At 52.5% G+C, this 25,521-nt stretch overlaps 1 long non-coding RNA gene across 1 annotated transcript; it reads left to right on the top strand.

Annotated features, from left to right (window-relative positions):
* Nucleotides 1-3,330: 3,330 nt before the first annotated feature.
* On the top strand, nt 3,331-17,799 carry LOC142069374 (uncharacterized). Its single transcript, XR_012665159.1, has 3 exons — nt 3,331-3,611; nt 13,935-14,065; nt 16,264-17,799. It is a non-coding gene; the product is annotated as an uncharacterized LOC142069374 (long non-coding RNA).
* Nucleotides 17,800-25,521: the final 7,722 nt, after the last annotated feature.

Genomic DNA, 25,521 nt, shown 5'->3' with positions numbered 1-25,521 from the left:
TGGAAATGTAGGGCTCTGAGCTCCAGGAGCCCCTTCCGAGAACTCTGTCAGTGAATCATTCTGTCCTCTTGGGCAAGACATTTAACCTCCTGGTGCCTCTATTTCCCCAGCTATAAAACGGGGATAATTAAAAACAACCGTGATCGCCCGCCCCAGGGTGTGCAGCATTTAATTAATGTCCTGGAGGAACTTTACTAATGACAACAAGACCACACCCTGAGATCCTCAGCAAAGGCAGAGCTGAAAGTGACACAGCTGATGAACACAATAGAAAAGCAGCCACTTTAATATTCTCAATTTCATTCTGTACTGAACCCCCCTGTCAGATTCCAGTAAGGAACAAGGAGAATTTATGATGAGAAATCAAAGATGTCCATGGAAATCACGGGTGAGCTCAGCAGCGTGATGGATGAGTGGCATGCCAGTGCCCAGACTGCTGCCGTGGTGCTGGCCGGGGACAGACAGAAAGCGCATTTCGCTGCTCAGAACTGCAATGCTACGTCGCTCTCCCTCCCCCACTGCAGCTTCTTTGGTTTCAGCACAAGTTCCTATCTGGGGCTCTACAAGACTTGGGTCCCAGACCGTCCTAAGGAACCGCTCCCACCAACGTCGTCTCGTTTCATGGACATGGGCATTCTCACTAGAAGTGACATGGTGATTTCTTGCTAGCCCACTAGGTGGCACGAGACTGTGACTTGCATCGAAGGTCAGTTGAAGAAGTTCTAGCTGGATAAAGTGCAATAGAGGAATCTCAGATGGCGGCTTTGCAGTACAGAGACATTAGTCCAGGCAAGCTGGGTGACGTCATATCTTTTATTGCGCCAACTTCTGCTGGTGAGAGAGAGAAGCTTTCACTAGGACCTCACCCACCTTGTCTCTAATATCTTGGGACTGACATGGCTACAAATACACTGCATTTACCCAGCTGTTTTGCTAGCCCCCTTCGCTGGGCACCAAAAGAAACAGCCACTTCCCATCATGCTCAGCGAGAAAAATTAAAGTTTTGACGACCCTATTTGTTCACTATGGTTTTGCTCTGCATTTTCCTGTGCCTTTGGTTCCCCTTTGCAGAGGCGGCTGGTGATTCAGATGTGCCAAGCGGCACCGGCCCATAGGGCCTGCCATAATAGAGATACAGATATTCTTCCTCAGCAGCCGTGAGAGCACGCAGGAGCCACCCGGCGCCTTGTCTTTCCTCCGACCACCAAACCTTTCCCCATCTCCAGGGGACAGCTGGGTGGGTGGGGTAAAGGCACAGAAGAGCCTTCCCCTGCACTCCATATGCAAATCTCCTGGCTCACTCCCCCGAAGGGGAGCCTGACTTTGGGAATCATAATGCCCTTTCACCCTGACTGAGATGTCATCTGTGGCCTGCTGCAATCCAGCCGGTCTGAGTGCTTCCCCATACCAGGACTGGGACAGGAAACCAACTGGACTCTGTTCCATGAGGTTCCTTATCCCACTTTGTCTCCACATTTCCAAACGCTTTGCAGTGGTGCGTTCACATTGGTCGGGCGTGGTTCCTCCCCTCTTGCCCTCTCCCCGTGGGAGGGTTGTGTAGAAGGTAGGGTGGTTTGTTTTGACGTGTGCTTTGGAGTGGTTTGTTTTGGTAGGGTTTGTGTTTTGTTCGGTTGTCCAGGCTAGTCAGGGTTACCCTGGAGAAGGCAGGTTGATGTAATGTGCCTGGCACTTGGAGCACAAGTGGTGAGGTTTATGGTGGGCCTTCCTGTGGGAGTTCGTTCCACTAATACTAATTAAAGCGACATTATAACACTAATGCTGTTCCACTTAATGGTATATGAGATAAACGCCTAATACACAAAGGGAGTTTCTTGCTTCACAGCCCAATTCAAAAGAAGATTTCTTTTAAGTAATCTAATAATGGCAGTGATAAATACTGTTTACTCGGCATTGCTTTGCAGCCTTAAAGAAACTGCTGGAGCTGCAATGTGCGGCTCGGAGATTCTGGACTGACGGTTATGAATTGTGCTGCTGTTTCTCTGCAAAGACACATTGGAGGGTGGTTAAAAGGGACTATCCAATAACCCTAATGTGTATATTAATTAGAGCACTAACACAGCTGTGCACTGAGCTGCAAAACAAGTGACTTTATTAGAATAGTGCTCCCAGGAAAAAAGCATTTAGCGTTACAAAGTGGCTCTTTCGACTGTTCTGGAGACAGGGCGGAATGCCAATCCGTGTAACCACGCGCCGTCCAGCAGCAGCCCGGGCACAGAATTACCTGTGGAGCCCGCGCAGTTCACTACGTGCTCCGTCCCCAGCAGAGGAACGAACGGGAAATGCTATTGAGCTTTAACCAGCCAGAAAGAATCACCCTTTCAGCGCCACGGCTTTGGCAAGTGCAGTGACTTGTTTTGCTTGACCACATTGACACCCTATTGTGTGGTGGCTCACCACTCGCCTGGCCCACACCGACAGGCGTTTGAGCCAGTTAATTTCCAGGGCTAGTCCTGAGCTGGTCTCTATAGCTCAGGTCAGCAGCAGCTCACAGATCAATTGGAGACCTAGAAAGAGAACTGAATGGATAGACAAAAAATCAATTGGCAAGTTAATCGCATTGGGACAAATTCCAGGAGTTCATTCTGCATTGGAATTAACCCAGTGCAGCTTCCTTGTTCTCCAGAATAGAATCAGCTGTAAATAGGACAGGGAGATAAGGGGAACTGGAGACATTTCCCCAAGATCCTTGGCATGGAACAATGATTATGATATAGTTGTCTGACTTCCTATTTGTCATTGGTTCAGTTAATTGATGGTAATTCGCTCTTATAAAACACCCCTTCTGCGGCACAACTTGCCAGATCATCCGATAGAAATACGAAAGGTTTGATAGGTGCAGAGTGAGAGAGGTGGCTTCATTTTGTTATTGGCCATTGTTTAGAAATCCATCAGTGTTAATGTAGCTAAGGCAAAAAGGTTGACTATTATCGTTTTAATGGCCAAGCACTCTGCCTCGTGCAGCAGGATCTTTAAAGAGCGAGAAAAAGGTAGTGGTGACATTTCCACTGATTACTCCCATTACCGTATTCACCAGCAGCAGAACCATGCTTAGGCTGTGTGTTTGCAGTTAATGAGTGGGCCCTGCAAAGTTCATCAATAATAGATCTTGTGGTGGCAGCTGATTGCTCACTCACAGCGGGTGGGCAAGGGGTGGTAAATCAGGCTGATTGATTGTTGACCACTCTCATTTTTCCAGCAGTAATTTAAAGCAATTGAAACGCCTCCCTCAGAAATTAACTAGTTAAATAATGCACCCGTGTAGCAACATACAGCAAAAGTTTCTGCTGGAAAGCAGCAGTGGCTGTTGGTGAGCCGGCGCCAGACCACGATTTCCAAACCGCCGGCTTTGCTGCTGATTGCTGCCAGGTGAAAGTCAGACGGCTGCTGTGCCTCTCTGCTGCTCGATAGGTTTATTCCCTGCCGTGCCCCAACGGCTTCCTGCGCACACCGAAATGCAGGGTCACAGGGCAGGAGGAGCAGCCACCCCAGCCATGGGCTGGAATCTCCCCAGAACATACCCTCAGAGGACTTGGAGCTACACAAAGCATCCCAGATACTCTGCTGCTGGTTTGGCGTTGCAGGTGGCACAGGTAGGAGGCTGTGTTGAGCACAGTTCTCATTCCTTCAGTCCTGCCCCAGTGAAAAGCCCCATGGAAGCCATTGCAGATACACCACGGAGTTGGGCCCATTTGGTCTGATTCAAATTAATGCTGTTAATTGTAGCGCTCACTGCCGGCCAGCAAAGCTCTCCAGTTTTCCTGGGTTTCCATGACGATGCTTGGTCCTCACGCTTCACCTCCCCAGGAGCAGCGCACTTGGACCGGTGTCTGTTTCTTTACTCTTATATACAGGGCCGTGCCAAATTCAGGGTCCATTTTGGTCAATTTCACGGTCGTGGGATTTTAAAAATCGTAAATGTCATGATTTCAGCTATTTAAATCTGAGCTGTCAGGGTGTTGTGCTTGGAAGGGTGCTGACCCAAAACGGAGTTTGTGTGTGGGGTGTCGCAAGGTTATTGTGTGTGTGTGGCGGGGTTGCGGTACTGCTACCCTTACTTCTTGCTGCTTCTGGCGGCGGGGGAGACTTCAGAGCTGGGCGGCCGGAGGGCGGCAACTGCTGCCTGGGATCCCGGCTCTGAAGGCCGAGCCACGGCCAGCAGCAGCGCAGAAGGAAGGACGACATGGTCTGGTATTTCCACCCTTCCTTCTGCGCTGCTGCCTGCAGAGCTGGGCCCTCAGTCAGCAGCCGCCGCACTCTGGGCGCCCCGCTCTGCAGGCTCCACGCAGAAGGAAGGGTGACATGGTTTGGTATCGCCACCCTGCCTTCTGCGCTGCTGCCCTCGCTCTCCAGCCGCTCAGCTCTGAAGGCGCTGCAGGAGTAAGGGTGACCCCCCCCCAAATAACCTTGTGATCCTCCCTGCAACTCTCTTTTGTGTCGGGACCCCCAGTTTGAGAAATGCTGTTTTCCCCCCGTGTATAGTATAGGGTAAAAGCACACACAAGACCAGATGTCATGGTGGGAGACCAGATTTCACGGTCTGTGACGTGTTTTTCCGGGCCATGAATTTGGTAGGGCCCTACTTATCTACGAATGGCCGGTCACTCTATCACCGCTGCACCGGCTGCCCGTCCCATGGAGAGATCCCTTTCCCAGGAGACACCTGCTCTTCTCCGTCTCCTGCATTCCCCAGCTCTGCTTTGATGATATGCCGGCTTCTCAGCACAAGCGACTTGAAGCCCCACCCAGCATCACTGCCTTAATCCTGAGCATGGCTAATGGGCCGGGATGGAAGAACCAGCTGCCCTGTCATCCAGCTCACCCAGCTGTGTCAGGCTTTCCTGAGGCTTGGGAGAGTTCAGGGAACTTTTCTGCCCTGGCTGTTCTCCAAGAGCCTCTGCAGCGCCTGGTGCCAGGTAGCATGGGAGGCAGAAACAGTGCGAGGAAGCCTGTCCCTGGGTGACGCATGACAATCGAACGGAGGCTCTGTGCTGAGCCAACCTTCAAGCCTGGCCGCAGCCGGAAGAGCCAGTCTTTATCCTGTGGCTTTGTGGGGTCCCAGGCGGATTGGGCCATCGCAGCAGCGCTTGCCAGGATCCGGCCAGGCTGCCCAGCTTAACACCAGAGAAATAATGCCAGGACCGGGTGGTCTGGCTGCCACTGTGCATGGCTCTCACGGCTTGCATGGCTCCCCCGCCAGTCTGCTGCGCACAGGAGCCGTGCAGTGTGACTTACCCTGAATGCCAGACAAACCCCCGAGGGCTGAGGCAGCGGGGGAGGAGTGCATCTGGTCTGCCACACGCCGCTACACTGTGTGTGAGTAGTGTGCTTCTGCACAAGTGTGTGTGTGTGTGTGTGAAAGAGAGCACATGCTGTGACTGTGTCCATCTCTCCCGAGGAACAGGCTCACACACAAGAGTGTAAGAAGAAAGGCAGGCTGCCTGAGGGGGGGGGGGGGGGGTTTGCAAGGCTGCAGTGTCTGGAGGCTGACAGAGGGCTCGCTCTCTGTCTCTGCATAGCAAGACCTGGGCATCCCCTGCAAATCACAGGACAGGAGCTGTGAACCACACAGCTGCAGTACCGCAGGTCCCAGCTGAGCATGTTGAGGATGCACCTTAGCTATGGCTTCTGCAAAGCTCCTGTCATTTTGTGTGTGTGGAGGGTGTGATTTATTTCCTGGCGCCAGACACCTGACATGCATCAGGATTATGCCCCTAGTTACGTGAGGGAGTCAGTATCTCGAGTCCAGGGGGTGCTGAAGCAGAGAGGGTGGGTGGGGGACTGTCCTGCTCTGAGGATCCTGCATAGGGTTGCCCCTCTGAGATACAGAACATCCGGACACCTGGTGTGATCCCGAGCCCATGAAACTGGACAGCTGGCCACATGCACTGAGCCGTACTCATTTCCTGGGACCACTACCTCACAACAAGGGATGACTCTGAGAAATCCTGGACAAGTGGCAACCAGGGTCAGCTCTAGACCAAATGGTGCCCCAGGCGAGGAGCGTCTTCGGTGCCCACCCGTTTGTTAAATGGCTGGCTAAGAACATCCTAGGAGGTTTGAGGAAAATGTCGCTCTCAGAAAGTCTGGGAGGGCCAGGGAGTCAGACACAAAGCCGGTATAACAGACGCAGGGAGCAGGAATAGGCTGCTTGGCCTGCAGTCACCGCTTGGCTCCTTGCTGCTTTGCTTTCACTAACAAGGAGATTTCAGTGAACAGCTGTCCAGCCTGCTCCATAACAAGGAAGGTGGATGGGATTTTATTAAGGAGAAAACCAAGACTAGCTGGCTAAATGGGATGCTTAGAGCCCTGCAGGCTCTGTCTGAATATACCCTAGGTAGGAATTATCTGCTGTCGTGGTTACTGGGAACCACCACCCTCCGTACATGTACGTTCGGTGTCCCAGGCATATCCCACCCCCACACAGACAGCTTCTACCCCCAGCCCGCTGTAGCCTTCAACTCTGCAGTCCCTAGGAACCACCCTTAGTTCCTGCTGTGCACCCGGACCACGCTGCCTCCCCAGCATGCAAGTGCATACTAACCCATCGGGCTAGTGACCTGGCTAGAAACCTGTGGGTATGAAGCTGGGAGGAGAAGCGGTGCCCAGGGGATCGGGCCAGTGACCGCTAGGGACCGTCCTGTGCCTTAGGTGTGCAGGCAGGCCGTGAATCCTTTCCCATGCAGCAGCCTAGGAGGTACCTACAGAGCGTCATTCTCAGGAAGTGGGTTTGTACAAACTCCAGGTTTGTACAAACTCTTGCCGCGGGGCAGGAATCCCCCTCAGTCCCATGTGCGAGGCGGGGACTGCCACCATTGCTGAGGAAGTGAGAACCCAGCGGGAACGCAGGCAGGGCACACTGGAGAACCTATCTAGATGAAGCAGTTTTTCTCACCCCACTGGATATCGCAGTCCTTAATATACAGGTGACTTTCCTTGCTGTTGCCTCTGGGGAGCTAAGATCTGGCAGATTCCCCAACTTACAGCATGTTTTAGTGACCACCATGCTACACAATTCTCACAACTTCATCTGCATTCATGATACATGTATACAGATAGAAAAATGACTTTCTGCAGATCATACCCTTTCCCCTGATACCTTACCAGGCCTGCTTTATATGTAAGATCCCGAGTATATGAAAACGAGCAATCTGGGGGATACAGTATGCTCCCCCAAGGTGCAGAATGTCACACCCCTGCCCTGGAGGGACACTCCCTGGTCAGCGGCAGGGCGAGCAGGCCTGGAGATCCCACTGCAGCTGCACTGATTAGAAGATGGCATTTCCCCTCACCTGGTGAATCATAGAATACCAGGGTTGGAAGGGACCTCAGGAGGTCATCTAGTCCAACCCCCTGCTCAAAGCAGAACCAATCCCCAATTTTTGCCCCAGATCCCTAAATGGCCCCCTCAAGGATTGAACTCACAACCCTGGGTTTAGCAGGCCAATGCACAAACCACTGAGCTATCCCTCCCCCCAATGGTGAAAGGGGTCTCCCAGCTCTACCAGAACCAGACAAAACTCCATGACACACTAGACAGCTCCGTTATGCCCAGGAGCAGCCTGTACCTGGAGGATAGGTGAGTTCATGGCCTCTCAGACTCTCCCCAGCCCTGCCCAGCTCCTTGGCCCTGCTGTTCCAGACCTGCTGTGGGCAGCATTCACTCAGCCTGTGGAATCCAGCCCCCGGGGTGGCCAGGGCAGAGGAGCACCCAGTGGAATCAGGCACTCCGTCTGAATATTATTACAGAGGCTGAGCAAGTCCATGACCGCAACTCATTCACTGTTTGCAGGTAAGACAAGACTGATGAGCCCTAAACTGTACGTGTCAATAACGTCTTCATAACCCCACAGCCAGCTAGCCTTGTCCTGCCATAAATTCAGAGAGGAGGCCAAGCCCTGGGCTTGGCATTGGGATAAAGTCCTGGATTTCACAGCTTCTGACCAAAGAGTAACAGAATTTAAACATTGTATTTTCCCTTTAATATAAATTCTGTCCGGCCCTTGAGCTGCAGGTCCTGTGCTTTTAATTACATAGTTCATCAATCCTTCTGCTGCTATGGTATAGCGAGAGGCCACTTCACCCATGAAGGGTGATTATCTTTTATGAGTGTGGAAGATCTATAACTCATGAGCAGCAGTGAGAAGAAAGTGAGGAGAGAAAGGGAGTCCCTTTTCCTGGCTCGGCTACTCTGGTTATTCTAGAGGAAGGGCTCACTCTGAATTAAACACACTCGCCAGACTAAATCAGCAAAATCAAAATGAGACTCAGCCAAACTGCATGTGTGGGGCCCGATCCTGCGCTCGCACCCGCTCGCTGGAGCCTGGTTCGTGCCACAGATTGCACTGGAATTAATGCCCATTAATGCCATAGGGGAATAAGACTCAGCGCCTCAGGCCAACTCTTTCAAACGAGGCCGGTGAATCTGGCTACCCAGCTTGAGACCCCTTGAAGGAGGCTGATTTTCAAGAAATCTCATTTCTCCCCAGCCCTCCCCAGGAAATCAGGCCCCTTGGAGGGCTCCCAACATCTCCACTCACTCTTGCAAACCTTGGCCTCACTTTTAGGGCTGGCCCATTTCACAGCTTATGCCCTGCACTGTTCTCAGGGACTGTTTGGGGCAGAGTCCCAGCCCATAAAGTTACCCACGTCGGAACGGGTGGGCAGGGAGCAGGTTTGGCCGTGAGTTGGGGTGCGGGGTTGGTTCCGTGGGACAGCTGTGAGAGTGGAGAGAGATACCCAGGAGACGGATTGGTACCGAGGGTCTGGGATTGCCCCAGGAGTGAGCTGCACCTCTCTAGGGGGTGGACATTGTAACTGGCATGGGACAAGATCCATGGGGCTTGGTGGGATTTGTTACTTGCAGCTCACGCGGCAAACTCCTTAATTAGCAGAAAGCCCTCTTGGTTATTTTTTTAATTTTAAATGAGCCCCTTTTCTCCCTCTCTGCACCAGCCACAAGCTGGGGAGATCTCACCAGGGTACCCTGATCCTCCCAGGAGGCGGCTCTAGCCTGACTTCTTGACATTGGGGGTCTGCTGAGTGCACTGAACTGGCTGGGGCTTGCCCGTCATGGTACAATGTGAGGAGGGAAGGTGGGAGAGGGCCGTGTGCCTCCTAGCCCAGCCCTGCATTTCCCCAGTGCAGGCACCTAGGCACTCTGGTGAAGCTGCTGCTGGACCCATTGGTACTGGTGCCAAGAAGCCCCGCTCGGGTGTCCAAGCCCCATTGTGCTAGGCGCTGTATAGGCAGAAGACCCTATAGCCTGGGTGACCTGAGTGCCCAGGTCAGAATCTTTCCTGCCCCTTTGGGCTTCTGGGTTTCTTTGCTATTTGGCTGCAAACTGTGGCGGTTTCGCGTCCGGCGATCGGCTGGGCCCTGGAACCCTCCTTCACTTACACACCTGCTCGTTAATTACACAGGGCCTGTAAAATGCGGGTGCCTCTCCTCAGTCCACTTGCTGCTGCCCCTCTGGATCCCGCTGCTGGAACGTGCACTGCTCCGGCTGGGGGGCTGGAGAAGCTGCCCTGGCGTAGGGAAGCACAGGACGATTCCTCTGCCGGGCACAGCGTACCCTGGCTGTCCCCGCACCAGATGCCCCAGAGGACCCAGACTTGAGCTGGTCTCTGGGTTCCTGGAAGGGGCCCATCTCACACGCCGCGTAGAGCTGACGCTAGCCGCATTGGTACTGCGTGCACAGCTGTCCCTTGCTTCCGTGCGTGGCCTGGGAAATCATTAGCAGCATGCAAGAGCAGGGCCCATCCAGCCAGGGGTAGGGTTCCTGCCACTCTTAGGGCAGGGTGTTGCTGGCAGTGGGGGAGGCTGGGCCTGCACGGACAGGCCACGAGGGGCTGAGGCGTGTGGGTGGGTGCTTGGGCTGGGTGAGAAGGGGATGGATTTAGCTGGAGCTTTCTCCCTGGACTTCAGCTGAAGCTGCAGATGAGGTGGTGTCTGATGTCCCACTGGTTCCAAAACCCCAAGCCAGGGAGACTGTGCTAACGTTCAGGAGCTTCCCCCCTAGTAAAATTTTATAGCTCCTACGAGCGGAGCCAGACAGCTGCCAGCGGCTCATTTTTGGAAAATTTACGATGATCTTTTCTCCCCGAACATCTTGCTAAATTTCTGCTTCAAGTTCCCACAGAGCTTTGGAGCTCATGGCACATCTGGAGCGTGCAGGGCTGTGGGACTGGTTCAGGTTGGCCAGTGGGCTACTAAGTTTTATAGCTATTTGCAGGAGGTTACGCTTGTCAAAGGCATCACTCACAGCCAAGGTGCTAAGCACGTTCGGCCCAGGGCCTGCGGACAGATCTGTTTATAGATCACAGAGCTGAGATTTAGCACCATATAGGGCCTGTACGGGATCAAATGTACAAACTACCCTGCATGCCGGCCAAGTGGCTCAGTATGCATGCCCAAGCCCACAGGCTGGAAGGGAGTGTGCAGGGCAGGGGAAGCTCTTGGTGGCTGTCAGCCACAGTAAATAGGACACAGCGTAGTTCACCTTTACAGCCTCTTTGTAACCCAGAGTCAGAGAGAGTCACATGAGTAGGAATCAGGGAGTCACGGGAGCTATAGTGGGGACAGGGCAAGCAAACAACAGGGCCCATGGCTGGATGCCAGCTCCAGAAAGGGGCCAGGAGCAGATATTAGGGAAGCAGAGCTGCACCAAGAGTCCTGCTGGGGGGCACAGGATGAACAGGTGGGGGAGCAGTCCCTCTGCAAAGCAGGTGCTCTGGGCTCCTCTCAGCTTACCCTGGTCTGAGGAGGCTGCTCCTGGCCTTGTTACCCGGCTGCAATCCAGCTCTGACAGCACCTCCTGGGGCGGCATCGGTCAGGGCAGGATGGGCTTGCAAGGCTGCTAACGCCGGCTGTGGAGCCGGCTGTCACAGTGCTCAGGAGTCCCTGGGACTTTTGTGTGCGAATAAACGCAAGTGAGAACTCGAGCTGCAGCCCCCTTTCTCCTTGTCCCCACTTGCAGCCCGGCTTTGCAGCCCTCAAATAGACATGCCCCAGAAATGCCCCTTGCCTATGGAAAAGGACATCCCTTCTCCAGCTTTCTCCCTGTCACGGGTGAATGTTAGCAATCATTGCCTTTGCCCTGCTGTTTGCTTTGCACAGAGCGAAAGGCCTGGTTTTCTACAGGGATGGGAAAGCTGCGTGGGGTTTGGTCTCTCTGGGATCTCAACTGTCCCAACGTATGCCTTGCAAAGTGCCCCGACGCCACGCTGATGGGTGCATATAAACGCTGGCAATACTCAATAAAGAATGGAAGTATCAGTAATGCCCCCTGAGAGGCCCTGTATTAACAGGCTTCCAGAGTTGGTCAGCACTTCAGAAGATGTCACCGAACATTAAAATCAGCAGCTGGAGCTGGGACCGCCATGGGAAGTCTAGGCGGCATTGGGATGGACTCCAGAAGAGGTGAGCTGGGGGTGAGGCACATCAAAGGGTGAAGGGCTGGGGATTTCAAGCACTCAGAAGGGGCCTGTGTGTGGTCACCTCTGCATGGCTCGTGGATTGCAGGAAGGCATTGCTGATTAGCAGCGTTGTAAGCAGCATTCACATTTACCCGGTGGATACCAGTTAGCAGAGCTTGCATTACGCGGTGCCCACCAGAATGCACCAGGGGCTGCAGCCTGTAGAACTGTACAGATAGATGGGAAAGGATGGCAGGACTCCTACCCTGGGGAGGCTGGCCTGGGTCTGTGACTCAGAGCCCCCGGCAGCCCCAGACAGTGTCATTCACAACGCCAGGGGGCAGAGGCCTTGCTCTCTTTCCTCCTGTTCAGCTTTGGATGAATGTGGGTGGCAACAGCTCTGCTCACCAAGGTTGGAGAGCCCAGACCTCGAGAGAGCTTAGATGGCCACCATGTGAGTCCCAGGAGCCAGTGTTACCCCTGCTCTGGGAGCCAGAGCTTCCTTGGTTAGACCCGCTACCCCCAGTGCTAGAGGGTAAAGTACCAGCAGTGTTACTGTCCTTACCACAAGGCAAACCCTCCCATCAGCTGCCAGCCCTGCCTTTCTCTGAGAAGACATTCGTCCTGCTCCGATCTGAGCTCTAAGCTTCATATCACACGGGGGGATCTTGGGCTGTTCAGAACAAGCACTTAATAGTTTAACCCAGTTAAAAAGTAATAAAGGGTAAATTTAGTTTGGAGGCAAAAGCACTTTCTGTTCTTAAAGAGAAGAGGGATGAGCAAACCAGTGCAACCCTGGTGTCTCGGGACTAATTATCGTGATGACCTGTGCAGCACCTGCTCTGAGTCATCTTGTGAAGGGTGCTGCATTTCCCTGTTGAGAGGCCACCTCCCGTTCCCTCATTTAAATGGGCACAATTGGCTCTCAGCCCATAACACATGCAGTGGAACTGTGGGAGAAACACTTTCCCTTGTTACTTGTGGTCCACTTTATATTATAGCCTGACAAAGGTTCAAAATCTCTTATACGACCCATCAAATATTTTTGTAGAATTCCCAGGGCTGTTCATTAGTCAGATTATATCTTCTGCGTAATACATTGCTGGACACTCCTTCCACCCCTCTGAATTCCTTTAAGTTCCTGGATTAATTCTAATTGCAACAGTCAGGTAAAGGTTCCAAGGCCAATGTAAAGAGAAAAGGTGATGGGGGCGTACCTGTTGTTCTGTGGTGCACAATCACATTCTGGACAAATGCTTCCTAATTAAGGACAGACTTTCACTGGGAAGATTTTCTCATCCTAGCTGGAACAATGGTAGATCAGTGGGTTTGCCTTAATTCCAGTGCTTTGCTTTCATGTATTGAGGCACTTGGGGAATAAATGAAACCAGACTATACAATCGTTAGTGCACTCTGAACGTGAGTTACAGAAGTTTCTGTAACCACCCCATCCTCCCACACTGTATCCCTCAAAAACCGTGGCTGGTTTTCATTCCCAGATAGCCCCCTCTCTTGGCTAGGTCCGTATTCCCTAACCAAAATTTGCAAATTAGACATGAGTTGATCCACTCTGACTCTGAGATGGGGAGGGGTGTGTGGCCGTGTATCTGCCCTCCCAGCTGTAGAGGAGCTCAGGGGGATGTGGTCATCCTCGCTGACTCAGTCTGAGTCCTACTCTCAGCAGGGTTGGAAAACGACTGACTGCTAGGTACAAATATTGTATCCTTGCCGCACGAGTAGCACCGCTCTTCCAGCTATTGTTAGTCCACTCTCCGGTGGGGTGTCTTAATGTGCCTTACGCAAAATGCTCACCCACCTGAAGGAGAGCATATGCCCTGAATGATGTCCAGTAGCTTCTTCAGCCTCAAAGGGGCAGCGGGCACCAGGCACTAACAACCCAATGTTAAATCTGGAGGGGCTGAGATCAGTCTGGGGAGGGTCAGAACCATGGCTTGAGCCCCAGGTGTGGGCAAAACAACACTGGAAGATGACTTTGTAAAATGCAGGGGTATTTGCAGTGGTGGGAACCCCTTGCTCAAATTATACCAAATCCAGCCCAGAGTACCCACTGTCTCCAGGAGGCACAGCAAATGTCAAGGCAATCTGACTACGCAGGTGGATTTTAGAGCACTTTAAAGATTGACTATTCTAACAGAAAGTGATGTTCACCTCTTCCTGTACCAGAGCTTGTGTTCTGCTATTCCGTAGATATTTCCTTCCCTTATGCAAGTGGGAGAGAGGAAAGGCATTCCAGTACTGAACGAGCAGTAGGAATTCAGAGACAAATTAGCAGCTGAATTTACTAAATTCAAATGTTTGTAACTCGTGTTCTAGAACTGTATTTAGGGTGTTGTTATTTAACTGGTATGAGACGGCTATACAACGTAGGGTTGTTTTTTGTTGTGGGTGAGAGAGATCCACCTGTAGATGTGTGTCAGACAAAGATGTTTTGTGAAACCTAGATGATCTTTCTTGACTTTCTTTCCATTCATCGCTCAGCCTCCCCCTGCTGGCTCCCAAAGTTCATGGGCTTTGGAAGAACTTTATTAAAAGAAACGAGGGACACTGACTCGCAAGAGAAAAAGAGCCAAGTGTGCGAACCCGCCATTCTTGTTCTGGACTAACAAAGTGTGAGTGCGTCCGTCTCTGTCTCTCTTTCAGTTTCTTTTTGGATTCCCTCTCAGATAAACTGAGCCACCAACAGCCTGTAGACTTGCTTCTTATGGTCCCAGTTCTGAGGTACCTGCGTGGGGGAGTTTTCCAAGCAGCCCTGGCTGAATTGCTTGAGGGACTTTCCAAGCTCTGCGGAGCAGCTAACTGCATCTCAAGTTGAGCATCCTCCTGAGGGCAAAGAGGGGCACTGCAATATTTTTATCTCGATTTCATCTTTTGAAGCACATTCCTGTAGGAGGCTGGGCTTGCTGTGTTGTGCTCTCTGTGGGCCAAATGTGGCTTGGCAGAGGCTTCCCTCAGTTTCCCCTCTTCAGCACTCCTTTAATAAACTTCACCAGTCCAGAGTCCTTAGAACACTCTCCTTCCAGGTCCAATTTATTTACATAGAATTCAAAACAGACTCAGTCCCTTTTCCCAGAGAGAAATCCAGGTCTTCAGCTTCACGTGCTGGCTGGAGTCTTTTTGTCCCTGAAACCTCAGACTCTCCTGCACTCTGCATCCTGGTGTCTCTCTCCAGGCTCTCCCTCTGTTGGCATCACTTCCCGCATGTGGGGCCTTCTCAGAGCTCTCTCCTTGGACAAAGGGTTCTGCTCTAGTCCAGGACGCCGGGTGCCTCACCTTCCCCCTCTTCTCTCGTAAAGAAACCAGTCGCCCAGTAACAATTCCTATGTACGGAAAGCTGTAAGTGCCTGGTGAACCCAGGACTGTGCAGGGCAGTGCAAGATGTCACACATGCCCTGTTCACACACTGCTGTTTCACTAGGAAGTCTGTGACAAGGCAAATGAGCTATATATGACGAATAACTCCACGAATTTAACATAAGCCATCCCATCTGCTTTAGTCCTGGATGCTGAATAAGAGGGAGTGGAGCCCAGTAAATGCCAGGATTCTGTGACGCTGGTGTGTCACCAGTGCAGGACTTTGATCTTACAGAAGAGCTGGGATGCTCAGTTCAGCAGGGTCATTAAGCCACTCATCTAATTGAAAGTTCTGTGATTTATTGGACAATAAAACCAAATTCTTTCCACTTACTGACCAGGCCCTACCATACATGCAATTGCCTGAGGGAGTCTCATTTTCACGTGGGCAATGCACTGCCTAGCAGTGTTCTAAATGTTCCCGAGGAAGGCACCCTTCACACTGCCCAAGGGGTTAGCCGCCAGCCTTGGGACCACTCCGTTTTTCGTGGTGTTCTGACCCTGGAACACACCGGAAGCCATGTCAGCCCCAGAAAGGTGCTCAGATGTCAGGAGATATTAACCATAGCACGTCAGCCGACAATTGACACAGATCTTAGGGACGATGGGGGTGGAGCCAACAGTACAAATGGAAGTTGGTACATTACAGAGAATGGGACATTGACCACTGAAGTCTATTCAGGCCCTGTATTCTAATGAGGAATATTAGCTTTTCATGTGGATGGATGTTAATGGCCAATGGCCATGATGCTACATTCCAGCATGAGCTCACACACATCACTATGAATCTAGCTAAACAAGTAGGATTTTTACAATAATTAGGAAAAATTGAAAATACAGGAAAAGAAAAGCAGCTGGTGATCTGCTGACCACATACAGCTGCATTCCTCCAGCCTCTCCGACCAGCATCGCTGCAGGCTCGACTACTGCCAGGAGACTCAGGCTGACGGAAGGATTCAGTGTCCCTCTTAGTTTAAATGGGATACGGTGTAATAAAGCCTCAGCGTGCCTTTAGACCCTTTGGTTATTAGCAGGCTTTTGGGAGGCTCTGCCTAGGACTTTGTCTGGTCAGTTAGAAAGGAAATCTACAGTTTTCTTTAACCTGCACAGATCACCTGAACTGACAACAAATCAGCTCCTCTGACCCCCAGGAAGTCTTTTAAATGGAGATGCTTTAAGCCACAAAGCTGGAGATCACATCGGAGCACCTGAGCTATGGTATTTGAGCGCTCAGGTGGTCTGGTGATGGGCTCCAATATAGGTCACTGCCCTGTCTTCCTGCAAATCCCGCCTCAAGACCTACTCCTCCATGACTCCGAGCAGGTACTGGCCACTAGCAATGGCAGGTTGGCAGCTGTGTGTCTAGTTGCTAGTCCCATGTATATACTCGGCGACTGCATAACGCACGTATGATTGTATCTCTTCCCTCACCCTGGTATGTCGCTTGTTTTTCCAGGCCTGGATCCTGCAGCTGGAGTGTCGTGGGTGGCACCTGCACTTGTACAAAGCACCATTCAATCAACTGCGTGGCCTGGGGCCATCAGTCGTAAGCTCTTGGGGCAGGGTCTGTGTCTGACTGTGTGCATGGGCATCACCTCGCATGTTACGGGCACTGATGAGAGCACCTGACAACGGGCAGACTCTGGATATGAGGGCGGTCGAGTGATGCAGGGGGGTAAGAGCAGGGTACAGGAGAGGCATATTTTTTGTCCTGTAAAATAGAAATGCCGTCATCTGCAAAGCTATCCAGTAACTCGTCTAGTGGTGCTGACTCGGTCGCCCTGCCTGGCACACCGCAAAGTCTGGCCGGGTGGCAATGGGACCGCTGTGCAACTGCAGCTTTTATTGATATTGTCCCACATTTAGGGGAGCGGACACTCAATGGCAGCTGAACCCGCACGGAACAGCCCGGCTTCCTGGCCCCTCAGAATCGGGCAGTACTGGCTAGGCCGGGCCTGCCTCTAACGGTATTTCTGGTTTGCCACCCCGGCAGCATACTGGCCCGATTCAGACCCTACTGATGTCAAGGGGAACCTTTCCACTGGTTTCCGTGGGGTTTGGGTCTGGCCTGTCACCACTGGTGTCTGCGCCTCAGGAGTCACACTGCTCCTCTGAGCTCGTCAACGCCCGTCGGCCCCCAGGAACTGCCAGGTGTGCCGGCCGAGACACTCCCGAGTCCAGTGATGTTAGGGGTCTGAGGGGAAGGCCTCTGCATGGCGACACTTGTAGCCCATCTTTCCTGGGAACAGGCTTGGGGAGTACAAGTGCTCAGTCAGTTTAGCTTCTCAGAAACTGACCGAGAGGTGCCTGACTACAGCGTATCCATGCCTGCCCAGGCAGAAAGGCCTGGGTACTAAAGGGGGCTTCAGTCTCGTGGAGGAAGGCAGCTCAGGAACCAATGGCTGGAGACTGAAGCCAGACCACTTCAAATCGGAAATGAGGCACACACTGTAAAAGTGGAGAATTCACCACTGGAAGAACCTACCCAGGCCGTGGTGGATTCTCCATCTCTTGACGTGTTCAGATCCGCACTGGCTGCCTTTCCGCGAGACGCTTTGGTCAGACACAGGTTACTGGGCTCAAAACAGGGGTGTCTGGGTAAAATGCAATGGCCTGTGATATCCAGGAGGTCTGACTAGATGATCTAATGCTCCCTTCTGGCCTCACGCTCTATGAGTCTATGTCTGGGCTGGGCTGGACTCTGGCTGGGATCGGCGTCTTCACTGTTATTTCTTATCATTCAAATGACGGCCCCTGTAGAATACCTTTAAATATTGGCGAGAAGTAGCAGCTAATGCAGCCGATGATAAAGCCATGTGTGAAATCCCTACACACACTGAGTCAATGAAAAAGCCTCTCTGAGAACAACACTGCTCTCTTTGATGTGCTTTCGGGGGGTGTAATTAACTGTAACTGAAATATTATTTGATCTTCTCTGTGGAAAATCAAATGTTGTTTTCTTGGATGTGAATACATACGTATCTGCATCGTTTCTTTGTGTTTGTCGTTCTTCTCAAAACCGCAGTTAAAACCGGTCTAGCCTCTGTGTGCGAGCGAAAAGGCCCCTAGTCGCTGGGGAAGGGTCAGGTCTGGTGCTTCTCATGGGCGAGTTAATTCCACGGCTAACAGAGAGCCATTAGGAGACTCCCTGTTGCCTCCCATAGTGAAGCAGGTTTGGCAGCATTTCTGCACCTATTCAGGTGTATAATTCTCAGCTCTTAGGTAGCACTCGCTTTCCTTCTCTAGCTGGTGCCTCCATCGCATGGCACTGCTGGTGCGGCTAGTCCCTCACCTGGTGGAAGGCCCTGATGTGTGAAGTGATGGGCTCGCTGCAGATGGGTCTGGCAAGCAGCCCAGGCAAGGGCAGAGCCCAGACACCCTGTTGTGAGGCGGGGTGATGGATTGCCCTTGCTGGCTGGAGCGTGACATCCTCAGAGGGTGAGTGGCGGTTGTGAAAATGGTGACGAGCCCTTCCCTCGGTATCATACACAATTCTGGATGTCATTTTCTTTTCTGTAGCAGGGAGGAGGCACGGAACTGGCAGAAATCTCCCTGGAAAGCAACATGGAATTCTTTGGGTCAGTTGAGGCAAGGGCCGAGTGCCGGTGATCCCCATGGAGAATGTCTGTGCGGTGTTACACAATAGGCTGCAGGGCGAGTAACTGAAGGTAATAAAGTTAGCTGAATTCAACTTGTTTTATGAGCCTGGGATTTACTCATTCCCGGTGTCACTGGCTTCTCTGCTGCTTCCTTATTTGTCCCATCGCTGAAGCAGTTACACCAAATTAGCATGTTCGCCCCAGCCGGGCGCTGGCAGCCCTCTCCCAGGGGCTGTGATGTGCATCGTCCTGGATCATGTTACAAGCTGCGGGACATGGTTAGTCATGCTCCTGCAACATGGCTAGACATGTTCTGGCTGGACTCTTTGCCTCCAAATGCTTTAACCCTTCGCTTCCCTTGGGAACTGGAAGCAGGCAGTGCGCGGTGCACTTTGGGTGCCGGGCCGGTTAGAAACGCTCTGGCTGCCTACCGGTAAGCTCCATCTCCAGGTCATGGAGTGTGGCATGGAGAAGGAAGTGCAAGCGGGCCGCCGTGTGAGCCGTGTGACTGTGGGGGGGATGCAGCGTGCAGGGTCTTGCCTTGCACTAGGACAGGAGCTCTGCAAAGGGCCAGGTCCCCTCCAGGGGCGGTTCGGGTGCTGTCCCAAGAGACACGGCGCAGCACAAAGGAGCAAACTTGCTGCAGGGCTCACGCAGCTGGAGAGCTGGAACTGGCTGCAGATCCTCAGTGCCCATGTTGGGGAGGGACCAGGGAGGAACAAGGGGCCCTTTCTCCAAAGGCCCCTGGTTATTATGCTGGTCAGAGCCTGTGTATGGCAGAGAGAGGGTTCCAGCCCTCTCCTTGAGCAGAGCTCCCACAACAGGTGTGGGATTGCAGGGATCCCAGCCATGGGGGAGGGCGAATGCAGCTGGCTCAAAAGGGACTAACTATGCCATTAAAGAGCAGGGCCAGGGTGAGCTTTGGGCCCTCACCCTCCCTGAGTGGGGCAGTCGTGGAACTGGCCTCCCCAGGGCAGAGGCATGGCTGCCGGGAGCTGTGTGGGTGTTTCTCACACTTTGATTGCTGCAAATGCCTTTCCTGATTGCTCGGAGCCCCCGCCACAGGAGGGGGCAGCTTGGCACGTGGGGCCCAGGCCTCCTACTGATCTGGCAGCGCTGCAGAGCGAGGGGCTGATCCCTGGCCCCACGCTCCAGGCAAGGGTGGGTGGGGAGATGCGCGTGTCAGACAAGCTGCAATCACCAGTCGGGAAGCGGGGCAGCCTGACCCAGACGAGGAGTCAAACCAGACCCGGCGGAGGAGTTTTGTGCTTAACAGTGAGATAGGGAGTTTGACACATTCCTGACTCTGGTCACACCAGCCACATTATAGACGCCTGCACTCGCACCCCAGCACACAGCCACAGGCCCCCCCATGTGCACAGCGCCCCCCCACGTTGCGTCTCCACCATGCCGGTAGCAGTGGCTGAGGGGTCTGCGGAGGGGCTATTTCCAACCCTGCAGCTCCCGCCCACCACCTCGGGTGCGAACCGTAGCGGTAGCGATGGCAGTCAAAGCTGTGAAAGCTTTAATGTGGTTTAAGCTGGCATCACACACGGCGTTTGCTCTTTCCTGTTTCAGAGGGCTTAAAGCTGTCACCACCCTGGACCCTCTGCCGCCCCCCGCTCCGGTCACGCAGCTCTGACACGAGCCCCAAACACCAGCCTGCGCCAGGCAGAAACGGCCTTGCTGCAACCAAGAGTCAAGCTGCCTGCCTTTCTCCTGCCTCCCACAGGGCCTGGCTGCGGGCACAACTCCCGCCCCCCAACGGGAGATTTAAAGACACAAAAGCCAAAGGGCGCTCTGGCTCGGCCGTGTGAATGTGCGAGGGGCGGCAGGGGGTGGCTCCGTGCATCTGGAGGGCTGTACGCAGGTGGGGATGAACGGCCACAGTGCAGGTAGGGGCGGGAATGCATGGGAGCCACCTCTGAGGAGGTGAGTGTACTGGGAGCGATTCTGGGGGCCTGGGTGATTAAAGGGGCCAACCTGTGATCAGACAGCAGCTGAACTTTAAGAGCACCACAGATTTTTGTATTAAAATTGTTTCCTGCCAAATCAAACATTTGGACGCTTTAAAGCGCTGAGATTTGGGAGAACCTCAAATATTTATTGAACACGGGAGACAAGAGAATTGTAAGTAATTATTTGGCCATATGGGATTTTGAGCCATTGCTCCCCTGACGGACAGCATCAGCTTTTCTGTGGCTTTGTTACAAGGTATTTAGTTCTCTTCTCTTGTCTTGGAAACCTGGGAGCAGAGTGAGTGCTTCATGGAGGGGTTCCAGTTACAGGATGGTGACAGAGACATCTCGGAAATAAGAGCATCCTGCAGTGCCCATCCTCTGGGCGTAGTAATAACCTTAGTAACTAGTAAGAAGGCAGGGATGAAACAGTTAGAAAAACCAGTCATCCCCTTCACCTAGCAGGTCTCCTTACCCTTCTGCAGAGCACTCGGCATGCCCTGGATCTATATCGGACGCAATGCCTCACTGCCCTGACCGGCCACCGCTTCTGGAACAAAAAACTCCAGCTGCATCTATTTAGGGGTCTGATTGTTTGGAGAGGTTTTTTCTGCTCACTTCTGGGTTCTGGCTGGGACTGAATCCAAGTGCACCAAAACTACCCAAAGGAGCCAGTTCTCATGAGATTTCCAGCCCAATTCTGCTGACTCCAGGCTCGGGGAGGCTTTTGGGTGCCTATGCAGAGCAAATCTGAGCTGCTGATCTTTTAAGGTCCTCGCTGACCCCCATCACTGCCATTCACCCAATGCACAGACAGGCTCCAGGGCTTATTTTACCATAGCCCCTGCTCTCTAGCCCGTTAAGGGCTTGGGGATTTAATTTCACATGGATTAACTGGGAGAGACCTTGGAGACTGGAGCTGAAAGCTCCTGAATGCAGCTGGGTTTGTGCTTTCCTTGTAAACTGCAGGTGGTTCATTGCAGAGAATTCTACATGAGCCCAGAAAAGTTTGACACCTTCCATCTTGCAGAGTTTGCTGCATCCTTCGCCAAACTGGGCTTCCTGTGCAGAATGCCCAAGCTGCTCCCCAGTGCAGCCAGTGGCCACGGAATAGGCTTTGAAAGGGAGGCAGGAAGGGCGACCCTGATTAGAGCATCATCAATCTCAAGCTCAATCTGCTTCCCACGAGGTATCATTTGGCACGGGGCCCCTTCCTCCCCTGGGATGAGACTCTCCCTTCGGACAGGGGAACGGCTGCCGGCCCCGCCTGGCGCAGTACAGGGATGACTCGCTCGGCCAAAATAACTGACAATAAAATGTTTGAGAGAGGAATTCCTTAGAAGTGTTTTCTCCATCGTACAGTGCAGCAACCCCAGCATGGAGCCCCCATATCCCCGGCAGGCAGAGGCTGGGATCAGACACCAGACTGGGAGCTGCGTTTCCAGCCAGTAAGAACACAGCTGGAAATGCCCAGAGCAGCTTCAGTGCCCGGCTGCCCCAAACCATGATGTGAGGATCCAGAGAAATGAATATTCACCTCTCCTGAGCCCCTCAGGGGTCAGAGGGCTATGTCCCTGGACCTAATCCCAGTCCTGGAATGGCTCTTTATGACCATTTGTCTGGAGCAGAGTGGCGGGGGGGCGCACAGAGCAGGTACCTGAACTGGGCTTTGGAGAGATTCTTGGTTACCTGCTGTGACAGCTGAGTTTTCTGCTGGGTGACGGTCCATGTACAAAACCAGCGAGCTCGGACTGCTGTGACAGCTGGGGGTTGTGTCGTGCCCTCTCCTTTCCTAAGCTGGGGCAGGGCAGGCTCCCCACCTCCAATTTGCAGACCAGCCCTGTGTGCACTTTTCAAAAGCTTTCCTGCTTCAGCCGCACTTTGAGTCAAAGAGACAATCCAAGTTTGTCTTGGCTGGGATACAAAGGCCGTTTCCTGTCTGATTAGCTCATTTGTTGCTCACCTTCCTTTTTGCCCCTCTGTATCTGTGGCCGTGGAAGTCTCTGTCTGGACAGAGTTTTATGTGCAGAACATGGAAATACAGTAGATGGGCACAGAACCTCGGGAATCAGGAGTGTGCGTTCTTATCATCATTATTCTCAGTAGCTGGGGACTTGGAACTCCCTGCCACATTTGCCTAGGCACCCTCCAGGGGCTGTGTTCTCCCTCCATCAGGCCAGTCAGCTGTAGATACTGAGGAGAATGTCGGCTAATGGATATACCAAACAGGGCTGGGCTCTGAGGGGCCAAGGGAAGCCTTGGTGCAGTGCTGCTTTGCAGTGGTTTGTTTACTGCTTGACTCTCAAGCATTTATGGTATAAAATCAAACAGCAAATTTACAAGATGAACTGGGTGCTAAGAGTTCTCGCTCATCTAGCCAACCAGCCGGGGCTTGCCTGGTTCACGGAAGCCCAGGAGAAGAGAGGACTTCTGCACTGAGCCCAGGTCTGGAAAGTGAGCTCTAGCACTGAACCCCTGCCTGTGGGCTGAGGGCCTCTTTGAGACAGCTTGAGCCGTGAGGCTAATTAGACGGGACCCCAAGCCCTCAAAGGCTTTGTAGGGTGAAACCAACCCCTTGAAGTGCATGTGGACATGAAGTGGCAGGGGGTGAAGACTACAGGGCACAGGTGTAAAGCTCTCCATGCAAGAAGCACCAAGCATGCAGGCTGCTGCATTCCCAGTGCAGCTGCAGTGTCCGCAGCACCCCACAGAGTGCCCTGCAGGGATTCAGCCAGGCCTCTGTGCGGCTGGGCACCTGCAGGTAATGTCATGCTCTCGGGAGCTGCATTTTCACCAGAATTAGCAAATGGGGCCCGAGGCCAAATGACACCACCTGCAGGCAGGGCTGTTACTCGTAATGAGGGAGAGATGGGAGCGAAAGTGCCGGTCCCAGGGACGTGGATGGGCCTGTGGGATGAGAAAACCCTTTGTGAGAACAGGAAGGTTGTAGAGGGGGTCCCTGTACCAGCAGGAATTACCACGGCTGGCCCTTTTCCTCAGGATGCAAGTGGGGGTTATGCTCTGCCAGCGGCTCTAAGAGTAACCACATCCTTAGTGTGGGCGTGATTCTGGGACTGAGGGCCCAGGGCAGCTGCTAGCACTGCATTAAAGGTGACCTGCACCAGAGTGAAAACTGGCAAGCACCCAGATGTGTGTGTGGTGAATGTGCCCATTAGCACGGCTTGGGCATTCAGTGCAGATAGCTATTTAATGAATCTCTTTCCAGTTCTTTTTCCCCCGTGGTGCAATGCTCTTAGTCCTTTCTTGATGACAGGTTTCAGAGTAGCAGCCGTGTTAGTCTGTATTCGCAAAAAGAAAAGGAGGACTTGTGGCACCTTAGTTAGTCTCTAAGGTGCCACAAGTACTCCTTTTCTTTTTAGTCCTTTCTGGCTCACTGGAGCTGTATTTTATATCTTTTCTCTCCTAACGTGGTCTGGCCTGTCTATTGAGAGTGGAAGCTCTTCAGGGCAGGGGCTCTTTCTTGTTCTCTGTGTACAGCATCGAGCAGAATGCAGCCTGATCATAGTTGGGGCTCCTAGGTTAAAGCGACCATAAGACAATACACTAATAACAACAGTATTGCAGAATGCCTCTGTCTGTGACATCACAAATGTCATGGATGATGTGGCTGTATTGAGACATCTGCTCTTGTGCGTTGCATTCTGGCTGCCTCATTGCTGAAGCTAGCAGTTGCAGAAGCATTTCACAGAGGGAGGTGCGCTGGGGAAAAATTTGGAAGAGGTTAGTTAAAGCTTATTTCTGTGTGAAATGCTGCCGTGAGCAGCCAGTTCTGGGGAATTTCAGCCCAGAGATCTGGGCTTCGCTCAATTTTCCTATTTGCTTTTCAGTTCACCATTAAATTCAAATTTCACGAAACAAACAACAACAACAGCTGCAAAACAACCTTGGAAATCAGCTGCTCAGGTGAGCAGGGCTCTTAATTTATGCTGCCTGTCACATTGCCTGCCATACTAGACCCTGGTCTGCAGTTCAAAGGGTCTCGACAAGGTTTGGATGGAGAGCGAACGAATCAGCGTGAAATGCTGGCTGGACGAGTGAGCTAAAGCATTCACTTTGCTTCTTCCCTTTTCCTCTTTTGAGCTGTGAGTGGGGCACGTCTTGGGGATGGATTAGAAACTCCCACCACACCAGGGCATTGTGCTACGGTTGTCACTGTGCAGGTGGGGTTCTGTAAATACAGAACCAGCCCCTAGATTTTCAACAAAGAAAACTGATGACTATGGAACCAGTGATGGGGCAGTCTCAGAAGGTCTGGAGTTGAGTCCCCCCAGAAATTTCTGTATTTCCCCACTTGGATCCACCACGATGGGCTGTCACTACTTTGGCTCCTGGACGTGACTAGAACCAGAGAACAAAATTGCAAAATGTACTCTCTCGGATACAAAAAGAAAGTGGCTGAACGAAGTGTAACCCCCAGCAAGGCCCAGCTTTGGTTTGGGCGGGTTCTGTTATATCCGCTCAGTTTGCCTGACGATGGTAGGGATGGAATCAGAGCGCGGTGCTGTTGGATCTACAGTCTCCCTCCTGCTCCACCACAGCACTGTCTGGATTTAAGCTTTGTATTGAACTTGGAGCTCCATGGCCATGGGAACCCAGTCTGGTCTCCAGAAGGTACGTTTGATTAGAGCCGTATCTGAGCCAGGGCCTCTTTGAGCTGCAGGATGTTGCGACTCCAGCTGATGCTGGAGATGGTGTGCAGATTACGTTCTCCGAATTCCTGCATTGACTGTCCGCCAGGGATACTCATGGCATCAGTTCAACTGGTGGCGAGGGAAAGAGCTTGCTTTCAAATCCTCGCATGGCAACTGTGTAAAAATCCCCTGGACTGTACAACACGCAACCAGGGTGAGAAATGGGGCTTGCATGGTATTGTGTGAAAGGTGCAATGAAACACTGCCCGTGCAGAAAGATAGACCCCCGGGACTTGGACCCTGCAGCTGCTCTGTGAATGTGACGCCCACTACAGTCAATAGGATGGAGCAGCTGCAAGATCAGGCCAGTGAAAGCATATGATGATATCAGGACCTGGGAGAAACCATGTGAGATAAGACAAGACCCGACCTGAACTTGTGCCCGGCACTTGAATTGAGCATGAACCAAACCTACTCTGTGGTGTGAGAAACTTTGGCCAGCTTC

The sequence above is a fragment of the Caretta caretta genome, chromosome 15 (genome assembly GCF_965140235.1).
Source record: "Caretta caretta isolate rCarCar2 chromosome 15, rCarCar1.hap1, whole genome shotgun sequence".
NCBI lineage: Eukaryota > Metazoa > Chordata > Testudines > Cheloniidae > Caretta > Caretta caretta.
This window is presented reverse-complemented; position numbering and strand designations above follow the sequence as displayed.